Source organism: Aedes aegypti, chromosome 1 (assembly GCF_002204515.2).
Source record: "Aedes aegypti strain LVP_AGWG chromosome 1, AaegL5.0 Primary Assembly, whole genome shotgun sequence".
In the NCBI taxonomy this organism is placed as follows: domain Eukaryota; kingdom Metazoa; phylum Arthropoda; class Insecta; order Diptera; family Culicidae; genus Aedes; species Aedes aegypti.
In genome coordinates this window covers 233,123,576-233,141,898 of record NC_035107.1, presented here as the reverse complement: position 1 = coordinate 233,141,898, position 18,323 = coordinate 233,123,576, and the positions used below count along the sequence as shown (strand labels likewise).

Below are 18,323 nucleotides of genomic sequence, written 5' to 3'. Positions count from 1 at the left end.
ATCGGAATTCCACCATGGGGTCCCTCTTGTAGTCTTTACAGACCGCAGAGGACATGCTTCTTCAAAAGCTTCCATAATGTAGGATGTTGTAGTATCAACGGCATCATCCAGATCACTTGGATTTTCAATGGACGGAGAATATCCATGAAATTTGGTCGCAACCAATTCAATATAGAGTTCCCAGTTTGTTGACCGGGGATTCCTAAAACGCAAAGTCTGCGCAGTTACATTTGAATGTTCAAAGAAGATGTAGTGATGATCAGATAACACAGCGCAACAAAAATGACATTTTTGCGTGTCTCAAGGATCAAATTATGTGTCTCTAGTAGATTTGGGGTTGCTGAATCTGATGCCGTTCTCAGAATTTTCCCAGCACGTCACAGTTTTTAGCTACAGGTCGCCAAAGTTGTATAAAACATTGGTTTTATTGATGTTTACCTAAATTTTTAGGTATATTATATCAAACTTTTTTGTGATCTTATCCACCAAGCATGCAAAACAGAACTTAAACTTTCGTTTTAGATATATTTTAGCTGAAATTTCACGATTAAATGTAGATTAAACCGATTTTTTCAACATGTTTGCAGTCTCCATACAAAATTCTTCGTTTCTCTTATATGTAAAAATACAATACTTTTCTAAACCATCAAAACATAAGTTTTTCGTATCAAAAGTATTATAAACTTTCATGATAAGTATTGTTATACACATAAAGTTTGAATTCTGTGGCAAATTAAGCAAATTAATTGCCTTACAAGCTGGCAAACTTGCATGCAAGTTGGCTGAAATAGTCAATTTTTGCATTTTCGACATCCAATATCTCAAAAACTAGACGTGCTATGATATTTCTGCAAATGGCAATGGATTCAGCAACCCTTAATTAAGTAAATAGAGGTATTTTGATGCTGGAGACAAAAACGTGTTCCGCAGTGTAATGATTCCTCATCTGATACATGCCAATTCGTCAACTCGTGACTGATTCTATTCGAGCAGAGCGTTATGTCTAACACTTCTTCTCTATTAGAAACCATGAAGGTTGGGCGATTGCCTATGTTAAGTAATCCAAGGTCTGTACTACTTAAGTATTCCATCAGACTGGAGCCTCTCAAATTTATATCTGAGCTACCCCAGATGATGTGATGAGCATTGGCATCACTGCCCACAATCAGCGGAAGGCCTTTTGTTACGCAGTATACGACAAATCGTTTGAAGTCATCCGTTGGGGATGGTTCATCATGTGGTAAATATACCGAACAATAGACGTATTTCCTGTTGAGGTCACCAACAGAAACGTCAATTGTGACAGCACATACATCTCTGGTCGTCAACTCAGAAATGAGTGTAGCAACGATTGCTTTATTTACGAGCACGCATGCGCGGGGCATGGAGCGCGAGTTTGCCATTTCAAGTTTGCTGAAAGTAGCAAAAACTGGGTCCACAAGGTTACCTAGATAGAAGTTCCCTCTACGAAAGTAGGGTTCTTGAACTAGCGCCACTTGGGCTGCACCATTTTGCATGAGTCTGCAAAGATTGATCGTTGCTGTTCTTTTATGCTGAAGATTGATCTGAGCTAACCTAACCGTAGCCACTACCCAAACTAGGCAGGATTAAGCTTTTTGCAATCTCAGCACGAAAAAGACCAGCAACGAAAAAACCAGATCGGTATCTATTTAAAGTCGCCAAAGGCGAAAGAGCACAGAATACACTGTGTAAAACGCATAATGCGAATCCATATAGGTGATAATTTAAATTAAATGTCAACATATTCATAATCCCACCCTTATTAAGCCTCAGGATAGAGACTGAAGAAGGGCAGCCGATTATCTCGGAGAAACACTAGGTCACCTGCACCATTGCTCCGGGTAGCACAGGAAGGACTCAATACTGTGGAGGGCGCCCTGGTACCCCACAGGCTCCGTTTGCGGTTAGGTTTTATTTAGACCCCCCTAACCATTCATTCCTAGGCACGGTACGCATCACACCATAAATTAGGGGTCACCTGTGAGGTGGACTTTTACCACCGGAACAGGCAGTCCGTAGTGTTAATTCTTAGCCAGTTGAAACAACCGCTACCGACAGGAGGACAGTATAGGTGAATTCTTTTGCAACATTTCTTGTGGAATACCTGAAGGGTCCTGGTAAAACCTTGGCGGAATTCTTGGTTGAATCCTTGGTAGAATCTCTTAATAGTTCCTCGAGAAAATTCTGGGTAGAATCAGTGAAAGAATTTCTGGAGTGAATCTTTGCAGGTATTTTCATAGGAATTTTTGGAGAAAATTTCTAGAGAAAATCGTGTACATATCCCTAGAGCAATTCTTAAAAGAGTGCTTGGATTAATCGTTGAATGATTTTATGGAGGAATCTGTGAAAGAATTCCTAAGGAAATTACTAAAATAATCACTGGAATATGATTGATAGGAGGAATTTCTGGTGGAAATTTATAATGGATTTTTTTTTATGGAATCCCTGTAGTAATTTCTTAGGAGCGATTCCTTGAGCAATCTCCTTAAGAATTTCAGGAGAATTCCTGATAGAATAACAGGAAAAAAAAAATCCCGAAAGAATTTGTATAGGAATTCCTGAAGTTTTGCTGAGAAGCGCTCTTAAATAAATCTCTGAATCCTGTTTTGTTAGAATTGTTGATGGAAACGTTGGAACAATTACTGGAGAAATCACTCAAGAAGTTTTTGGATAAATCCCCGGAGAAATCCGTCGCTGAAGAAATTACTTGTGGAATTTCTGATGGACCGAGGAAGCCCTGGAAAAACTCCTGGTGAACTCCCTGGAGGAATTTCTGGTGATGAATTTCTTGAGAAATCATTGGAGAAGTTTCTGAAAGAATTTGAAACCTCTGGAGGAATTCTTGGAGGCAGCCTTGAAGTAAGAACTAAATTATTACTGAAGAAAGCACTTGATGATTTGTTTTGTATTGATCTTTGAAGGAATCAGGGGAGGAAGTTTTGAATAATTTGTAGAGAAAAGAATCTCTGGAAGAATGCCTATGATTTTTTTAAGGTATGGCAGAAGGATTTTCCCCGGATGTATTTCTGGATAAATCTGTGAATAAATTGCTAGAGGAATTATTTTATTATGTTATGGCTATTTCGGTCATGCAACTCAAATGTAAAGGGAGTGGAAGATTTTTGCAAATGAAATTGATTAGCTAATGAAAATTAAGCAAGCCATCAGGGAGCTAGTAACCGGAAATTTCTGGTGATGAATTTTTTGAGGAATCCCTGGAGAAGTTTCTGAAAGAATTGTTGGAAGATTCCGGATAGAATATTCCGAGAAATTCCCGTAGCCATTTCTATATCGATGGCTATTCAGAATAAATATTAGAGTGTACTGCCTCTCTGTGCTAATCATGTCGTCACTTGAATGGGAACGACACGTAGATGGTCTTCCTGTAAATATTTTTAAAGCAATATTAATTTTACACATTTGTGTTTCTTGTCAAACTGAACAGTATTGAATATTGCATCCATTTAAGGTTATTTCTAATTCAAAATTTTATTATTTTAGTCAAAAGTTTGTTTTTGAAAAGGTCTAAATTTTCAGTTTACCAATTTTAAAGGCAGTCTCAAACTATGGTAAGAATTTCATGTCAATTGAAGCACTACAAGCTGAGATGAAAACCTTCAAACTTGAACATTTTGTGTGGAAAAAAGCCTATGCGTACTTCTATCTTTTATGATCAATTTTCTAGCTTCTAACTTCTAGATTCTAGCTTCTATCATTCATCTTATAGCTTCTAGCTCCTATTTTCTATCTACTAGCTACTAGCTTCTAGCTTCTAGCTTCTAGTTTCTGTCTCCTAGCTTCTTGCTTCTATCTTCTAGCTTCTAGTTTCTATTTTCTAGCTTCTAGCTTCTAGATTCGTGCTTCTAGCTTCTAGCTTCTTGCTTCCAGCTTCTAGATTCTAGCTTCTAGCTTCAAGCTTCCAGCTTCCAGCTTCCAGCTTCTAGCTTCTATCTTCTAGCTTCTAGCTTCTAGATTCGTGCTTCTAGCTTCTTGCTTCTTGCTTCTAACTTCTAGGTTCTTGCTTCCAGCTTTTAGCTTCTAGCTTCTAGCTTCAAGCTTTTAGCTTCCAGCTTCTAGCTTCTAGCTTCTATTTTCTATTTTCTAGCTTCTACTTTCAAGATTCTATCTTCTATCTTCTATCTTCTATCTTCTATCTTCTATCTTCTATCTTCTACCTTCTATCTTCTATCTTCTATTTTCTATATTCTATATTCTATCTTCTATCTTCTATCTTCTATCTTCTATCTTCTATCTTCTATCTTCTATCTTCTATCTTCTATCTTCTATCTTCTATCTTCTATCTTCTATCTTCTATCTTCTATCTTCTATCTTCTATCTTCTATCTTCTATCTTCTATCTTCTATCTTCTATCTTCTATCTTCTATCTTCTATCTTCTATCTTCTATCTTCTATCTTCTATCTTCTATCTTCTATCTTCTATCTTCTATCTTCTATCTTCTATCTTCTATCTTCTATCTTCTATCTTCTATCTTCTATCTTCTATCTTCTATCTTCTATCTTCTATCTTCTATCTTCTATCTTCTATCTTCTATCTTCTATCTTCTATCTTCTATCTTCTATCTTCTATCTTCTATCTTCTATCCTATCTTCTATCTTCTATCTTCTATCTTCTATCTTCTATCTTCTATCTTCTATCTTCTATCTTCTATCTTCTATCTTCTATCTTCTATCTTCTATCTTCTATCTTCTATCTTCTATCTTCTATCTTCTATCTTCTATCTTCTATCTTCTATCTTCTATCTTCTATCTTCTATCTTCTATCTTCTATCTTCTATCTTCTATCTTCTATCTTCTATCTTCTATCTTCTATCTTCTATCTTCTATCTTCTATCTTCTATCTTCTATCTTCTATCTTCTATCTTCTATCTTCTATCTTCTATCTTCTATCTTCTATCTTCTATCTTCTATCTTCTATCTTCTATCTTCTATCTTCTGTCTTCTATCTTCTATCTTCTATTTTCTATCTTCTATCTTCTATCTTCTATCTTCTATCTTTGTAAGCGTTTTTGTAACTCGCGAATTCGCTTGAGAACGGATGTACAGATTGACTTAAGTTTTTACAGTTGCACTCGACAAGGGATATCGACGTGATAGTGCGAGGAAATAGTTTGGGGAAGTCTCCATAATAATCGAAATAATGAAGCTCTCAGTTAGTAACTGTAGAAGTGCCTATAAGAACACTAAGCTGAGAAGCAGGCTCTATCCCAGTGAGAACGTAATGCCAATAAGAAGAAGAAGAAGAAGAAGAAGAAGAAGAAGAAGTGGTGAATAACTACAGGATAATTGAAACCTTTCTAGCAGAATTCCTCGACTTACAGACTTCATTAGTGTCAAGTTCTCGATTTTTTTCACTTATCTTTAGTTGTCCCGTTATCCATCTGTTGTTTCAACCTGCTTCAACATTTTATTGATTCTTCTTCCTCCATATGTCGCTTTCTTAATCATCTTCGTACAAAAAATCATACTCAAAAAAGCAACATTTTAAAAAATCTAAAGGAAAAACAGTTCTGGGAGTTTTGACGAACTGCAGGATATTTATACGTATGGTTTCTGATTTCTGAAGGTCCATCAGGAATTCCTTCACAAATTTTCAAAGTAATGTAAAAGGTAAAATCTTACATTAATTTTTGCCAATGTTCTTAAAAATGCATCCAATATATTCACGTTAAACTTTAGCAGTGCTACCACAATAGGTGAAAATAATTAATCTAAAAAAGTTTGTTTGGGATTTTGGCAAGTGGAAAGAAATTGGTGTTTACATTGATCTGTTCTCCATAGTGTCATGAAACTACTAAGTTCAAAAAAAACATCATTCCATCCGTTTTAAGCGAAATCATTGTCCATTATAAAATACAAATAAAAACAAGATTTTTTGAAGAATATCCTAAAAACACGTAAGCATTTCTATGAGGTAAATCATCAGGATTTTCGTTAAAAAGTTTCAGAAATTCAACGGTAAATTCTAGAATTTTCCGACAACAATTAAGTTGTTTATTTCAAATTCAATTTTTGGACAAACATTTGAAAAGGGCCCAAGAGGTCTTGAGCTTTTTTTCATAAACGTTGCTGTTGAGCCCTTTTAGCCCGCCCACGCAAACTAATACCACTATCAAAAAGATTGGTGAGTGAGGAAGAGCTAATTCTGATAGTGGTATTGGTGAGCGTGATCGTGTTGAATTGGGCTCAACAGCGTCTTGCAAAGCCAATGTTTACCAATGTCGATGTGCCCTTTTGAAATGTTTTTCCAGATTTAAGCTGAAATTATTCATAAGAAAATTATTTTTTTTAACTCTAAAAATGTTATATAAATCGGATATTGATGTGGAGTAATTCATAATGTGAATGGAGTAATTTGTGAAGAAATCCATAAAATATATTGAGGTATTCCTGGAGTAGTTTTTGACCTAAATATATAGATATTGGATAGGAATGTAGGTATTATTTACTGAAGAATCCCTGAATTAACATTCGGAAAAAGATATGGAGTATTTTTAAGAAAACAAAAGAATACTTGGTGGAAATTCTGGAGATTTTTTTGGAAAATTAATTGCAAAATCGTGAATATTTCAGAAGAATCCTAAGCCAACATCCCAGGGGAAAGAATGCTTCAAAGAGATACCTGAACAAATTGGTCGGGAAATTTTAGCTCTCACAGACTGCAACAGTATCGAGCCATTCGGGTGGTTTATGTTTTGCATCAAATTGGTAATAACTTTCATATTTTCTAGTAATGCAGCCTTTAACAACCTAATTATAATCTTTTGACCATAGACCTTTGGTTGAAAACATAGCACAGGAAATAAAATATATTCGCCTCTGTTTCTTGATCCGAATGAGAGTGAGACAGCGAATGTTACAAGTGTTGACACACAATAATCGACGCCAAACAGTGGGTGGTGTGTGTTTGTTTTCGCTCATGGCTCGTTATCTTCCATGAACGATAAATATCATGCGTGTTGTATGAATGCAGGCGGAGAAATGGGATGAAACTAAGGCTCGTGTGTCAATGATCGTTAAATTTTCCAAAGCCTGGCTGCGACGTGTTCGTGCGTAGAAAATATTTAGGAAATTCTCTTGAATAGTCGCAAAAACGAAAGAAAACTAATCTGTCATTCTATATGCGAGACTGCATGCCATTTTCCAACAGCCTAATTTATGGTTAGACAATGTTTGCCAGGACCACTAGTATTTAATAAAACTTGATGGTAAAACATTGAAAATAATTAAACGTTTCAAAACGTATGCTTATAACTGGTACATATTCTCAATATGTGCCGATAGCGGCCTTGTTTCAGCGAGAATTGCTAAACTATAACTATGCAGTTGAGCGAAAATGAATTTTTAAGGTGGAATAGTTTGAAATCAACTTCTAAGATTGCACTTAAACTTCAAAGGCACAAATCTCGCGAACAAAGCATCCAACAACAGTCCATTTTTTTTATTTTGGCTTTGTACACTTGCAGAAAGCTTAAAATAAGACGATCAGAAACGTTTGGCAACTATTTCTCCAGTTTAGTGCATTTGAGGACGTGAGTAGCACAAGTCGGGCATTGTGGCGACCATCTTTGGATTCCGAGATGTTTCACCTGAAAGCATAATCAAGCAACAATTACGACGCCGCTTAAGGCCCGTCATTCGTTTTGGCAACAATGATGACTTTTCAGCTTGCATTTCAAAGTGATAAAAAATCAGAGGAGGTTGTATACAAGACACGACCGCATGACGTTAAGTACGCCAAGTAATTTTTTGCATTTGAATTTTAGTCGATTTTCATAGTTGCAGCCTTCCTTTAGTTCGAACCCTAACATTATATCGTGACGGTCCCAACATTTTAGATTTTTAATTGACACCCAGTATATTGCCGTAAGATGTAGTTAACATCAAAAGAAGAATGAGCGAAGAAGCTGAAAATGGTCTGCTTTTATAGTGCGCTTCCCAACCCAAAGGAATCGTGGAAGACAATATGAACGAGTTTGGTTGCGTAAGAAAGGGGTCGACATTTTCCCAATTTTCGACAGTCTATCGTCAAAAATCAAAAGTTTTCTCCATTTGAGTAAAATGTTGTATAAATTTCCGACCGATTGGTGGGAAAATATTAAAAATCTACCGATAAATGGATGAGTTATTACCATTCAAAATCTTACATAATTTCGTGACGGTCGCAACATTTTAGATTTTCAATTGACACCCAGTATATTGCCGTAAGACGTAGTTAACGTCAAAACTCAGTGTTGATAGTTTATATTGACTTGAAAATTTATCACTGTACGCGCTAACATGTATAAAGTATGCTGATACTTTTTCAGCTGTGTCAGTGCAAAATCAACTTATTTTCTTTGATTCGAAATCGTGAGATGAATTAGCAACAATCATCAAAGACGCGTACAAATTTCAATGACGGCCTACTTCGCCTTAACAGCTGATCGGTTTGAAAACAACACGCGTCAAGCAGAAGTTGATCACTGGCAACTCACTTCATTCTCTGCCTCCCACACTAAAGGGGGAGCTCCCCTATCTGTTAATGATGTGAACAGTGCTGTGTTGGTTTCACCTCCATCTGTCAGTGTAAAGCACTAAATCTGTGGCAATCACGACGATGACGAAGGCTTGCATATTGTATTCGCGTGTGATTGAAAAAAGATTTTTCGCAGCGACCGAAGCCACACAGAAATAGAACAGAAAGCATACACTTCGAAGATGTTCTCTCAGTCTCTCTTGCTCGTGCTGTATTTCTCTCTCAGAGGGGTGTTCAATGTTGTTGGAGATCATTGTGGAGGGAAAGGGGGACAACAAAAGCGTGTATTGATGAGTGTAGACATCAAAAATTGGTCGATCGAAGGAATCGTTAGAAAAGTGCTTCCATATCACCCCAGATCGAACCAATATTTGACATTTGCACTCTTCAAATGCACATGTGCTCCAATAAGCGGATGTTGAGTATGAGTTGGGGAAGTAAAGTGACCAGATGTATTTTGGTCCAAAGTGGGACGAAATTTCACATTTTTTATTATGTTTGTATATGCCTCTGTTACACTGGAAAATATGTTCAATTTTTAAGAGAAGGTACAGGAAAAAATGGCTGCAACTTGTTAGACATTCCAATAATTTTCATTTTTCAACTCACACTTTAACTTTAGTAAGTTCGACAAGCAAGTTCAAGGATTCATTAACACAAAAATTGCAATTGTTTTTTTCTTTTATACAAGTAATCAGAAGAGCTGTTGAAAGTATCATTTTTTTACAATTCAAAAATTTAAACTTAAAGTTATAGTTTGATTGCAAATGTTGTACAATAACCACTAATAGGAGCTATATAATCTGAGGAAAGATTCTGAGACATAACAACTATATAATTCAGAAAAGGACTTATGAATACATCTCAATAGGTTTCAAACAGTGTTGAGAGGGTAGAAAAAAAGGGATGTTAGTGAGAAAAGTGTGAGAAAAATTAGCTAAATGTTTTTTTTTCAGCGATATTTATATAGGAAATCTTCTAAGAGATGTGTGATTTTTTTGTTGGACAGGAAAAATTCCCAAAAATACTTTTGCAAAGCTTGGAAACATTAGAATTTTTCAGTATACTCATCTCAAAATCGAACAGAATGTCACTTACACCTCATTGCGCTTGAGCCTCTTAGTTTTGTGATGGATTTTCATAGAATTATGGAACTCTTGGCCAAATTTCGAAGACCCTGAACAAAATTATCACAAAATATATTGTTCAAAATATCATAAATTTAGCGTGAAATTTTCTACAAAAGATTTATTTCACTGACAATCGTTTGATTTTACAAAAAAAAAATATTTCAGCAGGGCATCAAAAAGGTTCATGACCTGAAAATAATGTTTCTGTTGAAAATACATAATCTTTATAATTGAAACTTGAAAACTCTGTTCTGTTGCAACTATTTGGCTTCTCAGATACACAACCATTATAAGTTTTCTATGCACGAAAAAATGAATTCAAAGAATACATGTTAAAAATATAGATTAATAATAACTTCTTTAGGTATGAGGGACATTTCCATGATTTTAGTAAAATGCGGGACGTTTCGCAGGACACTTTTCAGCGCGGGACAAATGCTCAAAATGCGGGACTGTCCAGCGAAAAGCGGGACGTCTGGTCACTTTATGGGGAAGGCATACCTTACAGAACGTAGGTGGGCCATGGAGACGAAGGTTACGCCGCGGAAGAGAGAGGAATCGAAAACGATGCATGAAGAATTGCCAGGAAAGAAATGTAAGTGAGGTCTGTACGCGTAAAAAATGCAACAATTTCTTTTGTGAATACCTTTTTGTTTCATGTGTTAATTTTTAAGACATTTTGGGTAACACTAGTTTAGAGTGTAGTGTTCACATTTGCAAAATTTCCTCGCAATCTGTCAAATGACAAATATGTGCGCATTCGAAAAAATCTAGTCCCAGACTAACAAGTGGATCGTGAAATAGGTGGGAATCAACAACTTGATCCGTGTGGTAAAATTGTTCAAGGAAGTCCAGAGAACCCCGCTTCGATTGAAAATTCCTAGCGATTATGAAGCGCAAGCTCCGACAAACAGGGAAAGACTTCTTAAACGACAAGGATTTTAAACGACTTAAGACAAATTTTTGGTGATCATTTTTGCCTATTGCATTTATTTTTCGTGCACAGTCCTCAAACGACAGCATGCTCGAAAGAAGGTCGGTTTGGGTGGTATTCTGGTGGTGTGGGACGAGCGTGCTGTGCTCGATACTGCATTTGAGTGTCTTCTTTTTGCTTTGTAGTATCGCATCGCCATTTATACACTGAAAAACTTTTGTTATCGACGCTGCATTAATGTTAGATAAAGTTATCTCAGAAGCTACGTTGCCATTCAACGCAATACTGTCCCATGTTCTTCGTAGCTGCAATTCTAGCTTTCTGCCAATGAAAAATTCCCAAAATGTATTTGCTTAGGGTAACATGACTGTCGCTGATTTTGATTTCTCATCATAAAAAAAATACAACAAATGGTTGTTGCAATCTTCAAACCCCAAGAAGTAGATAAAGCAAGACAAGTTATGTTCTACATTTATAAATTATGATATCATTGGACTTGATTATCCGGAATATCTATTTTTTTTACTTCGGATAATCGAATCCTCAGAAAAATCGAATCATTAGAAAAAAAACTGCGATAAAATAACTTAAATATTATCTTTTTTCGTTGTTTTATTTATATGATGCAGTGGCGTAGCCAGAAATTATTTCTAGGAATATTAGGGGTCTTGAGATGAAAAATAAATTTTTGACCAGCATACACAAAAAAAACCTTTTTTCCAACCCCCTTTTCTTACCTACGTCCAAAACGGATAAATTATTCATATTGTTTCTTGCAATACTTAATTATCGCAAAATTATGCATTAAAACTGAAAAACAAGAATATTAAAAAATATATTCCGGATAATCGAGACCAAAATTACGGATAATCGAGTCACCGGATAATCGGGTCTCCAGATAATCTAGTCCGACCTGTATTATTTACAATAAATTACCATTCATGCGGATGTTCCGGATCTTCCGGAGGCCGTTATAGTGGTCACTTATGTCAATGAATAATCCAAATCATCCATTCTATTCTATAATTATCAATTCTGATATCATTGGACAAAATGGCGATGGTCTAGATAGAATGTTTTTCACGACATGACCTTTTTGAACGGATGTTTCGGAACTTCCAGAGGTCATTGTAGTGGCCTCTTTTTTCCATAAATAATCTAAATCATCCATTTTGTTCTATTATTATCAGTTCTGATATCGATAAAAAAAACTTAGAAGTTTAGGATGATTTTCACGAAATGACAATTTATACGGATTTTCCGGATCTTCCGGATGCTACTATAGTGACAACTTATGTCCATGAATGATCCAAATCATCCATTATGTTCTATATTTATGAATTCTGATATCATTAGAAAAAATCGCGCTGGTCTAGGATGGTTTTCACGAAATGAAAATATTTACGAATGTTTCGGATCTTCCGGAGGCCTCTCTGGTGACCACTTATGTCCATGACAAACATATATCATTCGTTATGTTTTGTAATTATAAATTACGATACCATTGGAAAAATCCCGGTGGTCTAGGATAGTTTTCACGAAACAACCATTTTCACGGATGTTCCGGATCTTCCGGAGGCTATTATAGTGGCCACCTATGTCCATGAACAGTCCAAATCATCCATTATCTATATAAATAAAAATGGAATGGTGTTTGTATGTCACGAAATGGCTCACGAACGGGGCAACGGATTTGGATAATTCTTCCCCCATTTTGTTCGTCAAGGGTTCCGACGTGTTTGTGTGTATAAAAGTTTCAGGATGTTCACCGGGAATGTAGGAGAAACGGGACTGAACGGAACTGTCATTTTGTATGGGACGATTCATAGCGGTTTTCAACAGCCTACTTGATGGCAAGACGAAGTTTGCCGGGACCACTAGTATTATATAATTATCAATTCTGATATCATTGGAAAAAATCCCGGTGGTCTAGGATAGTTTTCACGAAACGAGCATTTTTACGAATGTTCCGGATCTTCCGGAGGCCATTATATTGGCCACATATGTCCGTGAAAAATCAAAATTTCAACTTTTTTGACCGCCTCCCTCCCCCCCCCCCTTTGCACGTTGTTTTGTATGAGTTCTCCGAATTGTTTGTAAGGCTTGTCACATTTGGCTTAAGCCCCCCCCCCTCAGAGCGTTACGAAATTTGTGCATGACCCCATGTTCCGGATCTTCTGGATGGCATTATAGTGGCCACACATGTCCATGAACAGTCCAAATCATCAATTATATTTCATAACTATCAATTCTGATATCATTGGAAAAAATCCCGTTCGACTAGGATAGTTTTCACGAAATGACCATTTTTACGGATGTTCCAGATCTTCCGGAGGCCGTTATAGTGGCCACTCATGTCGATAAACAATTGCGATCATCTATTACGTTCTTTGACAATGATTTCTGATGAATTGGCAAAAAACCGCAGCTGTCTAGGATGACTTTCACGAATTGATCATTTTTACGAATATTCTGGATTTTCCGGAGAACCAGGTTACTTACCATCGGAGCCAAGTTATTCCCGAGATATCTGTAACCATCCCCTCACTGAACGGCACCTCTCTGATAAGATTTAGGTAACTGAGCGACGAATCCATGAACCAGAGCTATTTGGTCAGCTCAGCGTAAAAAACGGGAAAAAACACAGGCATATTTGCATCTCCAAAAAACGGGGAGGGTTTTGGCGGGGCGGCACCAACGCTGAAAGTTCCCCTTCACTAAAAGCCAAAAATCTCGAAAATCGGTTGGAGCATAGCCGAGAACGAGCATTTTGTAAATTTTAGGTTCGTCCCGGCACTTTGCGGGTTAAAGATTCCTCGTAGAATACTTTCAGCAAGTCTTAAAGTGATTCATTCAAAATTTTCTACAAGAATACGCACTACAACTTTCTACAGGAATTCCTTGAAATTTTTTAAATGGTTTCTCAAGGTATGCTAAGAGGAATTCATTAAAAAAATGCTCCAGAAAATCCTTTGACAGTCCAATAATGGAATAACAACGAAATTGTTCTAGCCATTCTTACAGCATTTCCTAGGAAGATTCTTTCAGAAATGTTTGTATTTATTTCTCCAGCTATTACTCCAAGATGCTATGAAAATATTCCAACAGAAATTATTCTAGGACAAACAAATTAAAGTTTATTTAAAAATTTAAGCCCTCATGGCCCTCAGTTGTTTTCTGAACTAATCCTTCAAAATATCCCCACAAATTTACCCAGGAATTGCTCTATAAAATCATCCAGGCATTATTCCCCAAAAATTTGTGATTCTCTCTTGTGTTAGATATATCAACAGTGATATCTCTAGGATTTTGTTTACGAATATCTATCGGTTTTTTTTTTAAAGGAATTTCAACCAATCATTTCTGAAAAATGTCCGTAGCTCCTTCTTGGACAAATTCCTAAAGAAATCGTGTAATAGTTCATTTTCGTGAAATTTTCTGTGGTGTTCATTGGAAAAAAAAATCTGAGGGTATCGTTAGAAAGAAATCTCGTTGAGTTCTCCTACGTTCCTGAGGAAATCGTCTTGGAAAGTTTGTGAATAAATCATTTAGTGAACTCCTCTCAATAAAGACTTCAAAAAAATAGCTGAAGGAAACTAAGCGAATACAAAAAAAAAAAAACATTGTGATGATATTTTTGTAAAAAAATCTTTGAACATATATAGCTATTTTTGACGCAATTTCACGAGGAATCCCGAGAAAGACGTAAAGAGAGACATCTTATCGTATTTGTTGAACAAACCTTATTGAAACGAGGAACCACGTTTCAGTCTTTTTTCGGTTTCGCTTTTCTCTGAAGTGTCTAAAACACGTAGTTGTATCGATATATTACGTTTAATTAACTGGCATTGTGTTTACTAAGTAAAAGCTCATTATTTTCAATCACTAATTCTAGTATTTGTTGAAAGTATATTACTATTTCAATCAACTGACAATTCACAGATCGATTGTATGTTGGCAGCGGCACATATTCCTATATTGAAGGGCCCTCCCTCGAATCTGACTCCACACGGGTAATGAAAAGTATATACTAAGACCTCTACTGTACCCAAGCTTTTCAACGGTATTTTTCCGTCCAGTCTTTTCGGAAGTAAAAAAGTGACGCTAGTCCGAGTGTCGCCATTCGGTTTAGTGCGAGCACCATAATATACATGCTGATTCGAAAAATGCGCATTTGTAAAGTTCAAATTTACACGTAATTACAGCGTGGCATTACGTTTGCTGGAATGTGATGTTATGAAAGGAGTGTTGTGTTTTGGTTGTTATGAAATAAGAGTGGTCGTTTTGCCTCACGAGTTGATTAAAGTTTAAATCCTTGAATACACTTTTTTAGGATAAATTCACACTTTTTTCGCATAGAATACAGCATACTATTGGAGTGCACAAGGCAATTCTCATTGATAGTTTCAAAAGTTTTGTTGTTTATCGACCTGAGAAATGACCTAGAAAATAATGGAAAATTGCACAAAAATAGCAAAAAACGTTTTTTTGAGATTTTTACGTTTTTTGCTAGGAAATCTCTTAAAAATATAAATAGAAAAGCATTGTAATACATGTTCTATTATCCCGTGTGAAAAACAGCTTCCCAAATCACGTCGTTCGTTTAAAATAAGAGTGGCGAGGTTTACCCCAACGGCGCATTTTACACCCAGTTCCCCTATGGAAGATATGAGTCGATTTTATCCATAATAAAGATCCTCCTCTCCAACCGATACACATTTGTGGGTGAAATTTTTATCGAAATCGAAACATGTTCATTAACATTCGTTAATTTTAAGACATATTTCCCAAAATAACTATATTTTGCAGTGCCAGGAAGATTATTTTATTTCGTGAATTGTCACCATGATTTTTAATCACTGAAAAATTATCCATAGTTGTTTCATAACCCTCGGGTATCTGTACACCTCTTTGCATCTAGCCCCCTCAGTTGCGTTTCATTATCAACTTCAATACATTTTTATTTGCATTTTTTATATCGATGATTCAACGTCATGCTCAATAATTTAGACAAAGTAATAGCTTTAACCGGTTTCAATAGCATGTTTGATTGAATTTAGTTAAGGCAGTAACTAACATAAATCACATAAATACTATATACTTACACATATTATACCGCATAATATTCCATGAGAATGCATAAAATCGCTGGATGACAAATACTGGCTCAATCGATAGTAAACGAGTACATAATATTAAAGTATCCACAAATAGAGATCATCATTCACTTTTTAAGCTGAAAACATCCCATCATTAGCTGCTTTTGCTCACTTAAAACTTTTCAGTGCACCAAATGTAAGCGCGTTTCTCACACAACAAAGTTGCACCGCACGACACGCTACGTCGCTTCCTTTCCCCCGTACACCACCAATGCCATCTACCGTGAACACCTTTTCTCCGAGGATGGTATTTACTCGGTTCGATTCACGTTTTACCCGTCTCTTCGTCGTTGTCGTCGTCGATTTGATACTTGAATTGGCTTCTGCTGTGCGCTGTTTGTTATTACACCGAGTACCGACCTGCTAGGAACATTTTTCTTGCTTTTGCCTTTTGAAAACATGCCTCTGCCATGAACGAAGCCAAGGCAGGTTCCTTCTGGCCATATCGGTCGCCTCGACTTCGATTACTTTGTTGTACCAACTGCAGGCAGCACTGCAGTTGGATGCACTTTCTTCACCGCCACTTTCTGAAGCCCACTCTCGTATTGATCACACAATCAAAACTCTTGACACTTTAGAAGTTATGAAGCACCCTAACCCGTGTTGAGCAAAGTGTTGGGAAGCTTTCATGGGCCCGTCAATCAACGGCACATACTTGACGAACCCCGCCGCCGCGTTCATCGAAAGGGTGCACTGCAAACACACGGAAGGTCAGCTCGGAGGCCCACTTATTCAAACCGACACTGCAGTTAACTTCAAGTGCCTTGATGTTACAATCGATGCAGAGATTCACTACAACATGCCATCACCGGGACGACGGTAGCGAATCATTGTCACTTTTATTAGATTAATTCAAATACCTACAGCTACAGCTTCCACATGTTTCCTTCACGGAGACACACTCTCGAGCATTCTGCTGGCAATGCGTTGCCTTTTTTGCTATGGTGTTGCTCTTACCGAACGGGGCATGCAACAAGTTTTCTCAGCTTCGCTCCATTCGCAGAATACTCGTCTACGACTAGGGATACAGATGTAATTTCTCTTTACTTATCATTACATAAACAGTTAGCTTCTGTGTTACATTCCGGAGATCCAGAGCCGCTCGACAGCTTCAAATCCATCATACAAATCCGAACTCGCGTGTCAAATATAGGCTCGAACAGTCGATGAGATCAATGCCTTTTTAACAACGGCTTCACATACGCATTCTTAGCAATCTCGCGGCGTTCACTGAGGTGCTGCTAACAAATGGAAAGCTTCCAACGAAAGCTGATAAGCGCGAGGGTTCTTACGTTCGGCCTCCCAAAAAACACAAGACGACGACGCGACGTAAAACCAAACAAACCGCGACTCACTTCAAGACACAACTCGTTCTACATTGACTGCGGGGTATTTGGTCGACTGAAGGCTAATCAGCGGAGTGATATTTTAAGAAAAACTGCAAATCGCCGATGAACACCCGTCTCTCGCGTCTTGCTCTCGAAGTGTGTGTAGGTATGGGGAGACGGAAACGCGACGTTTCGTTTATGAACCATACGCGCGTTCACTTGCTTGTAAACTGCGAAATTGTTGAGAGGTGCTCTGTGTGCATCGCTTCGGCCGACCGAATGTAATACCTACTTGGCGTAATGTGTACTTCCATATGCCAACCTCGCCAGTGGTTGGGACGTGTGCAACAAAGTTGCTACGATAGGCCGCTTGGGGAGACGGCATGCGCACGGTAGGGCTACCAGATATTCCGATTTTTACATTCCCAAGGCAGAATTCAAGACTTTATAATTTACTAAATGCTTACTTCGGATTTTTATTACTTTCTTCTTTTTTTACTGGTCGGGTGAGCCATTACGATTATTATGTAGATCTATTGTGGCATTACACGTGTCCTTAGTGTATAGAGCATATCAGATTACTCCATTTCTATTGATAGGTAATGAAGTATCGATTTCTGTACAGTTCTTGTTTTGATTCCTCAGAGATTGATGTAAAAATCGGATGTGTTTGAAAGGAACCTTTGTTTTTACCCTTCATAGAAACTTACGCCTCAGAGAAGGCAAGGGGCGCGCCGTCAACATAATTGATTTGATTTCTGAGGAATCAAATCGGTACAGCGGGGACTCGTTGGTTGAACGTTGGTCCTCAAATTATCAGTGATTACCAATCCTCGTTGAGTTGAGGCTTATGAGTGTTGTCTTGCATTCAATTGTAATCTCTAGACTGACAAACTCCGAGTCTTCAACATTCTGCTAGATAAAATTTATTCGATCTCAGAAACTGCTGCCAGTAGCAATTGGAATTTTTACCATGAATACTTGTATTACACAAGCATATTACCCTAACCCGACAAATAAGATGAGACTACCAGCATCATAGGTGAATACAGGTATTAATCAGTGCCGGATTTGTGCTTCGGGGGATCCGGGTCAGATCTCTCGGCGGGGGCCCTTTATACAAAATTAGCGGGAAACGCATAACTTAAGAAAGTTTAGTACTATGAGGACGAAATATCCAGTAAACTCCAAAAACATCCACTCGAATCTGACTAT

At 37.2% G+C, this 18,323-nt stretch overlaps 1 protein-coding gene across 2 annotated transcripts in view; it reads right to left on the bottom strand.

The window, feature by feature from the left end:
* LOC5571521 (protein doublesex) overlaps positions 1-17,327 on the bottom strand; it is a 552,051-nt gene extending 534,724 nt beyond the window's left edge. Inside the window, exons 1-2 of one of the 2 annotated variants that reach the window (XM_021837268.1) lie at positions 16,645-17,327; positions 15,727-16,473 (exon numbers count right to left, since the gene is read on the bottom strand). The gene's annotated coding sequence lies outside the window, so the exon portion shown is untranslated. Of the gene's footprint in view, positions 1-15,726 lie in introns of both variants that reach the window. The other variant, XM_021837269.1, reaches the window with a different exon arrangement.
* Between the last annotated feature and the right edge of the window lie 996 nt (positions 17,328-18,323).